At 39.4% G+C, this 8667-nt stretch overlaps 1 pseudogene across 1 annotated transcript in view; it reads right to left on the bottom strand.

The window, feature by feature from the left end:
• Positions 1 to 6081: 6081 nt before the first annotated feature.
• The window catches only part of LOC146785420 (ras association domain-containing protein 4 pseudogene), a 222101-nt pseudogene continuing 219515 nt past the window's right edge, over positions 6082 to 8667 (bottom strand). Inside the window, exon 3 of the transcript XR_014970402.1 lies at positions 6082 to 7811. The product of XR_014970402.1 is annotated as a ras association domain-containing protein 4 pseudogene (transcript). The remainder of the gene's footprint in view (positions 7812 to 8667) is intronic.

Raw genomic sequence — 8667 nt, 5'->3', positions numbered from 1 at the left:
AAAAACAGTGGTAAGTCTGGAACGATAGGTCGAGAAGGAGGGCCTTTCACCAGAATGCAAATGACTTAATTGAAATGCCCCCCTGTAACAGGTTGAGGTATGTTTTAGTGATGGTCTGTCTATTCTCTAGATGGGTGGAAGCATACCCAACAAGAAGAAGTGATGGAATTACAGTAGCCAAACTACTATTGAGAGAGTTTATTCCTAGATTTGGGTTTCCAGTCACAATTGGGTCAGATAGAGGAAAACATTTCCATAATGAAATCATGAAGTTAATTTGCAAAGCATTTAATGTACAACAGAAACTACATTGTGCCTATTGCCCAGAGGCTTCTGGTGTGGTGGAACAAGTAAATGGCACCATTAAAAACAGATTGGGAAAAATGTGTTTAGCTACAGGTTTGAAATGGCCTGATGTCTTGCCTCTGGTCCTCATGACTATTAGATCGATTCCAGATAGGAATACAGGTCTGAGTCCCCATGAAATTGTCATGGGAGGAGCAATGCGACATGTTTTCATACCAGTCAACAAGCTGTTGCCTATATCTGATGACTTGGTGTTGGATTATTGCAAGGGGTTGGCTGCTCCCGTTCATTCTGTGTTCCATCAGGTTGAATCGGATGCCACCACTCTTGAAAAGAAGCCAGCTCATGATTTGAGCCCAGGGGACTGGGTGAGAATTAAAGTGCACAGAAGACGAAACTGTTTGGTCCCATGTTGGGGAAAACCATGAAAGGTGATCTTGACCACAACAACAGCAGTAAAATGTGCAGGAGTAAAGAACTGGATTCATGCTAGTCACACCTTGCAAATTCCAAACCCAGTGTTAAACAAGGAAGGAGAATACTTCGAAGAATCAGATACAAGTTCTGAATCCGATACTGAAGACACAAGAACAAATCAAACTCCTGAAAGGGGGGAATCAGAACCAAATTCAGTTATTGCTCTGGAAAATCTTCCTTTAAGAAGAAAATTGCAAATTTCTGATACCAGCTCAGAATCAGATACTGAACCACTACAAGTACACGAGAGAAGAAATACAAACGGTGAAGAAACTGTCCAAGAAATCCTTGGTAAAGAAATTCCGAGTGACAGTTCAAGAGAAATTACACCTGAGGTAATAACATTAGATGGTAAGGTGCCAGATACAGAGAATGAGGGAAAGATTTTTGCGGAAGACCCCGAGGAGTTGTAAGGAATTCACACATCCAGTTAGAGAAAGGGACGGTTAGTCAGCAGGAAGATTGTGTGGAAGAACCACGAGGAGGGACAGAAGTAGGTAATAAAAAAGAAGTGGTGGGAAAAAGAACAGCTGAAAGTAAAAGTCAAGTTCAAACTGAATCAGAGGACAGTGATCAAGAAGTACCAGAAGGTCGAGTCCTGAGAAAGAGAGCATGGAGAACTGAGAAAAATGAAAAGGGAAATAAATTGAAAAGATCAGCAAGAGATGAAATTTGGCCAAACGAAATAAAGAGATTAAGATACAGATTGACACGAGTGAATCCATCTAGAGCTGAACAAGTGAATGAAGTGTCTAGCCAAGAGAAATTGAAAGACGGGGAAAAAACGACAGCAGGAGAAAATAAGAGAACGAGAAAACCTAACCAGAAGTATAAGTCGCCGGAATGGTCATATGTGGCACTGCCTGAAATAAAAGAAGAGGCGGACAGCCAAGGGGATCCAGAGGTGACTGTACCAGAAGTGGTTGAGGAAGACGAAGAATTGGAAATCCTCAGAGTTATCTTGTCCGACATTGGAGAAGAGACGAATGTTCAGGAAGTTCTGTATCAAGATTATGTAAGAAAAGTGAAAGACAATCAAATGCCAAACTGAAAAGACCAAAAGTGGCCCAAATGGAAAGACAATAATTTACTGGAAAAGACATAACTGATAGAACCAAGTAGGTGCTTAGAGCCTTGGGTTAGACAAAACTAGTTGTGGAGTAGAAGAGGCTAAGTCAAAAGACACTGATCAATTTACGAAATGGCAAACATAGAAAGTAGAAAATCAAAATGTACGTTTCTTAGAAGATGGTTCAAGATGTGTTGTTGTTGTTGTACAGGTTTAATAATGCTTCTATGGAGTGCGCTGGCTTTAATTATTTGATTTAAGGTTACATTAGAAACAATAGAAGGACATAGTGAGAATAAAACTAATATAGAGAAGACTCCGAGGGTATATCCGACTAAAATAGATAGAAACTATTTCCATGAAGACAGGTCTATAAATGATTTTTCTAACAATGTATTTTCAAAACTACTATATGAATATGTAAAGACGATGGATGTGAGAGACTGCTACGTCTGCATGCAGTTTCCCACATCTGTATCTGAGGGAGTGACTTATCATCACCTCCCGGTAACATATGGAATAACATGTAGCGTAATAGCAAGTTTATTTTACAAAATAGGGAAATTAGAATAGTATTTTTCAGACGTAGATAACATATTCTCACGAGTATCTGTAGTTAACAAATTAAATAAAGTGAAACCTGCAAAGGTGAATTTTTCTTAGAAACTAAAGAATTAACATTAGAGTCAATATTTAGAAACAATCTAACTTGCAGCTTAAAGAAGGAGAAGATTTTCTTAGATATGATTGAAGAAAGGAGATTAAAGATGCAAAAGAAAGTACCTGAAGGAAAAGAAGAGAAGACAGTCTGGGATGTTGAAAGAGAAAAACATTTGAAAGGAGAAGCTAGTCCAACAATGGCTTTAGATTGGCCTCAGAAAGGAAAGTTGTGTATTAGAAGGAATCAAACTGCATATGATAATTATTTTGTAGGCACAAGTGATTGCCATGATACTTATCGAATCATGGGTGGATCGGGATTTAAATGAGGAAATGATCCAATTTTTCCTGGATTATATTTTATCTGCGGGAACAAAGCATATTATCGATTGCCAGACCACTGGTATGGCACATGTTATCTAGGCCTGGTTTTCCCAAAGAAATTCTATGTGGGAAGAGGAAAAGATGGTGCACATGAGTTAGGTAGTCAACTAACACGTAGAAAAAGAGAATCTTGGTCAGAAATTGTAGGAGACATTTTCGGAGCGTTGATACCAGCAGTGGGAATATCTCTGAATGCACACAAAATTAGAAAACTATCAACAGTAGTGGATCGCTTGTCAACAAGCACTGCCAGAGGATTTTTATTAGTAAATACAGAAATGGTTGCCATGCGTGCCATGGTAATGCAAAATTGACTTGCCCTTGATATAATTTTAGCAAAAGAGGGTGGAGTCTGTGGAATGTTCAAAGTTCAACATTGTTGTACTTACATTCCTGATGAAAGTCAAGATCTAAAAACTTATATAAAGAATATAACTGATTTGCATGTAGAGATTGCACCACTGGAGGTAGACGGTGTTTGGGAAAAGATTGGAAGGAAGTTTTCTTCTATTAAAGACTTTTTATTAAAACTAGGTAGTACATTTATAGGTAAGATCTTATTTCCAGTAACATGTATGATTATGTTAGTATTAATTCTAAGACTAGGATGTTTATGTAGCAAGAAAAGAAAATTACGAAAAGACATAAAAAGAGAAACTGTAAGAAACAAAGAGAAAGAAAGAAAAGAAAGAGAATTTGAAGAGGTAGAGTTTTAGAAGGGTGGAAAGACAATATTTATAGAAAAACAAAAGAAGAAGAGACAGGTGAAACGATAATGTGATCTAACAAAACTAAGAGATTTGAATTCATTTCTTTATTGAAATTTGTACAAAATTTTAGGTAGTGTGGTGATGTTAAAAATCACCAAAGGGGGGATTGATGGAGCAGGTAGTGCAGCATTTTGTATACCTCCTCTATTTTGCATGAAAGTATTAATTGAATAACCTACTTATTATAATTTACTAATTGTGTGCGGTGGTATATTGAAAATAAACAATTTGCATAAACAAATCACACGTGGGAACTTGCTACTTGCATGGCAAAATAACTAATAACTAAAATATGTACGCATATTAATATAAGTATATGTATGATAATTAGATATTGCATCATTTATGTTGCTATTGTGACGTTTGCATCTTCGTGGAGGACCGTTAAGGTAAATATAATGCTTTAAATGTCGCTATATGCTAGGAAAATACTAATACATAAAGGGATTAGTAAGGGTATAACATTAGATGCATAAATTATTTGTATTAATTACACTTTTGTGTTTGTTTTGCTTAAGTTGACATCTTGGCCTAGCAAAAGATGGCGGCAGAGTACGGGTTCAGAAGTGGCCACCGTCTCGTGATGCGCAAAGTCTAGCGCGCAGAATCGGATGGTACCGTGAGTTCCCTAAACACCTCTGTACACGCCGTTCCAGTCAAGGATAGGTTATTGGTGAACTGCCAAAGACCCCAGAAGACCAGAACTGTTATAAATGAACAATGAACGTTTTAGAAACATTGCAACATTCGGAATTTGGTCATAGCCGGAAAACTCATCAGCAAAATCCCTGTGAACCCGGACTATACGAAATCGGACGTTTTCTCCTGACCAATCACCTCCCTTCTCCGTCCAAAAATGTTTCATGTTATCCTGAAATTTATTATAAAAGAGTAGTAGAATAGGGAGGGATTAAGGCATTCGGCGGTTACTATGACTGCACACCCTCTTTGACCCCACAGGCGATAACAGATGCTGGCACGACTTTTGGTCCTTTGGCAATCTTTGGGACTGTAACGTGCTGAGCAGAGGACTTTCGGACTTTGAGCCTTGGTCTGCTTTATTTGGACAATTGACGACAAAATTTGGATATGCAGAGCCAATGAATTAGAGAAACCCCAGATAGCCAGAATAGGTAAATATGATATTTTGCGTTTAGAATAAATTGATCTGGAAATTCTAAACTTTGATGAGACAAATGCAAATATTAATTACAATGAAATTTCAGATAAACAAATATTGATTAACAGAAATTATGAGTTAGTGGTTTTTGTTTAAAGAGAACAAAGGATTCTGAGTCTTAGACGTGTTTTAGCTGGTTCTAAATCACCATCAACCAATCCAACTAATTGGTCCTTCGACAAAGTGGGTGGAGTGCCTTGATGCTTAGGATTAGGGATCTATAGGTGACGAATGTAAATATATATTTTGTAAGATAACCTTTCTCTCTCTATAGGTTATAAGGTATTCCCCCACATGTCCAGCGCTTGAATTATTCATCCCTCCTGTGTGCAGACTCATGAGAGGAAGTGTGAGTGTTGGTGTTATGGGCCCCACCAATGAATATGTGTGTAAATGAGTTAGCGTGATGTCAAGTCTGTGACGCAGGGAGGATAATTGTATATTTGCTTCTTTCACCCCGGTCTCGTGCTAGAACACGGCCGCTAGGCTCTTGCTGGGAATCTCCAAATTTTACTCAGTCAAAAAACATCTGCAAAAAATGCACTGGCTCCCAGTTAAGAGCTGGATCATCTTTAAAGTCCTCTGCCTTACCTATAGGGCACTTCATGATATTGGTCCTACGTTTCTGAGACGCCTACAATACTGGTATACCCCTAAGGGACATCTTCGCCCAGATGGAGCTAAATTGATAGCAACTCCGAGATTTTTCAAAACCAGCTGTGGTGGCAGAAGCTTTAGGGTGGCAGTCACCAAACTCTGGTATGATCTTCCCTTCTCTATTGGAACACTTCCAACCTTGTTTTCATTCAGGAAGGCAGTGAAAACCTAGTTTTTTCACAAATAGAGACCTGTGCCTTACATGAACCTGCCTACTCTGGACCTCAGCGCTAAGACACCTCTGGGTATTCGTGCGCTTAATACATTATTAACATAACAATTTTTTATCCTTAATCTTCTTGTTCTCTGCTTTCTGGCCCAAACACTTGTTATTTGATGATCTGTTACAGAGGTACTGTGTGATAGATGGTCCACACAGAGATCATTTCACTGCCTTGAACTTAGTTATGGTTCCCTTTCTGAATTAACAGCAAGGACTGGCCAAAACATGTCCATCTGAGTGTGTTCTTATGAGCAAGTGGATGCCTCTTCAGTTGAAAGTGACTTTACTAAACTTCACCTTCACCATTGAAGTCACTGCTGAAGGTAAATCCTTAACAAAGGCAGTAGGCAGGGGGTGGAAGTTAAACCATAGTCTTTAAATTCGGGGGTAAACATTTGCAGAGAATCTGGAATTTTAGTGTCAATATAGAGATTTCTCGCTCCTCTTCCTCCTTCAGTTGTTTCACAAAGCTGTCCAGGATAAGCATTGCCAACCTAATGCACTGCACCACATCATGCGTCACTCCTTTGCCCAGGTCAGTCTCATGAAGAACATCTTAGCAATCTTGTCACAAGGTCCATGCATGATCAAAGAGATGAGCAGATATTCTGATCCCTTTAACTTGGTATTTTCACCAGATTTGTAAACCATATAAAGGGCAGATTCTGCTGGATTGTTCTCCACCCAGAACTTTTGCAGCAGCAGAGAACAGAACCTGGGTTGTAGTCATAGTGCTATTGACCGAATCATTTGTCACTGAACCGTAAGCTGGAGCAAACACAGATGTCTTATGGTTACAGAAGTGGTCATTTATTGAAAATCAGTAGTGCTTCATATTGCGGTTTTCCCCAAGGCTATGGTATTTTGATCTCAACATTACTGTAAAACTCGCATTATTCCTCGTCCACATCAGCCAGGAGACTCCATCTCCACAAAAACATGAAGAGTGGTCCAGGCTCAGTGACATTGTGAAGGAGTTATTGTTTGATTCATGAAATTGCTGTTTTTTCCTCAGAGGAGTTCATGATTCTGTTTATTTTGCAAGGGTTTGTATTCCAGATCCCTGGCAGGGAAGCAAAAATCTCTTATTATCATCATGCATCTGGAATGTTTTCGGCCATCTTAGTCCCCAAGAGATGCTCAAAAAGCCTTCAACGATCAGCTAACCTTCCACCTCTCACTGCTGCAGCTTGTTCTCTCCTATTAACAATTGTATTTTCTTAAAAGGCTCCTCATCTCCAAACTCAAGATGCTTCTGGTGTTGCTGACCCTTACTGAAGGTGGATTGGCGGGAACTTCCATCTTGGGTCTGCTCTTCTCAAACCACAATCTGTGGTGGAGCTTCTTTTGGGGCATCTGTTTTCTGGTTGCATCACTGATTTCCTGCCTCTGCTTCTGGTGTCTCCCTGGTCCTTCTGCCCCTCCTCATGCAGTGTCTGTAAGTCTCCCTAGAGATTACTTCTCTCTCAATGTCTCTTTTCTCCTACCCCCATCCCTCTCTTCTCTCCCAGCGTCTCTTTTCCCCTGAAGTCTCCGGTAGCTGCCTTCTTCCCCTTTCCTGTCACTGGCACTGACTGTGACCACCACCAAGTATTCCACACCTTTGTCCTAAATTCTGAATGCTAGTACTCTAGTTGCTCACTAGATCACTGTGGTGAAGCTGCAGGTGATCACAGGGCGTTAATAGGCAGGCTGTTGCTCGTGTTGAAGGTACATGCTTAAGTCTGCATGTTAGAATGATTTACTGAGATGGATGAGGAAGATATTTGAAAACTCATTGAAAACCTGTCCCAGTTTTGCCTTCTATAGCACTAACCATCATTTCTAAAAGGCTTTCAGTTTTGCATTTTTGATTCAATCAAGAGGGCTTCATGTATGCCAGACCTTTTTCATAAATACAAATGAATACTGAGACAGGCTGCAGTAGAACACTGGGGAATCAACTGACGGCAACGCTAGTTCTTTTGGAAGTACATTGTACAGACTTTACTCTCACACTTTATTCTCACATGGCTGAGGAAGATAGTGTGAATTTGCAGAAAATAGGTCCTCATTTTAGCTTCTCAAGCACCTTCCATCCATAACCTATATGAGAAAAAAACAGTTTTCTATCAAACATTGTTCATCAAATACCAGCAGAGGATTAGGATTTTAGACAGACTAAAACCCCCTTAGAATACACCACAATTTCAAAGATTTACCAAACGATTTATAACATGATTCAAATCTGTTCCAACACTTTATATGTGCTACATTTTATGACCCTCAAAACCTGCTGAATGTCAATAGGGATGTGCCCCAGAGATATGTATTGTCTGTCACAGCATTTTGTCCTTTTGGGATACCTCACATCCCCTTTAGGGGCAGGGTGTGCTCACCCTGTCCCTTACACACTTTTTTTAATTCATTTTCAGGAGACAGGGACCATGTCCCTGAACCCTGCAATGGCTGCCACAACAAATTGTTCAGGTTGTGACCAGCCAATCTAAATTGACTAGTCCCCTTTGAATTGGTGAATCAGAGCATAACTGGACACCAAACATCCAGCAATCTATACATATTGAACCTTAATTTCACAAAAACTACTGAACTGATCTACATATATTCATAAAAAGCACACTTTCTGGGTAAAGGTCTAGCTTTCTGCTAAATTTGGTGTAAATCCAGTCATCCATTTTTGCTATAGCGCTGTTCAACATCCCCAATGGAAATTTCTTGTAGATATTGCATTTTCAGAACCCCTTTTCCTCGGCTCCTACTTGACATATCAAACCATACCATTCCAGAAAGGAGCTAAGGTGAATGAATGTTTTTTTTGCAAAGTTTTGTGAAGATTCGTCAAATGGCACCAAAGTTATTAGCAAAACAAAAAATCTATTTCCTATGGTAACATTCATACTTAAGCTACACAGTGGTGAAACCTCTGTATAATATATATATT

This window comes from Triturus cristatus, chromosome 11 (genome assembly GCF_964204655.1).
Source record: "Triturus cristatus chromosome 11, aTriCri1.1, whole genome shotgun sequence".
Classification (NCBI taxonomy): Eukaryota; Metazoa; Chordata; class Amphibia; order Caudata; family Salamandridae; genus Triturus; species Triturus cristatus.
Note: the sequence above shows the minus strand (reverse complement) of the source record. Positions and strands in the feature narration are given on the sequence as shown.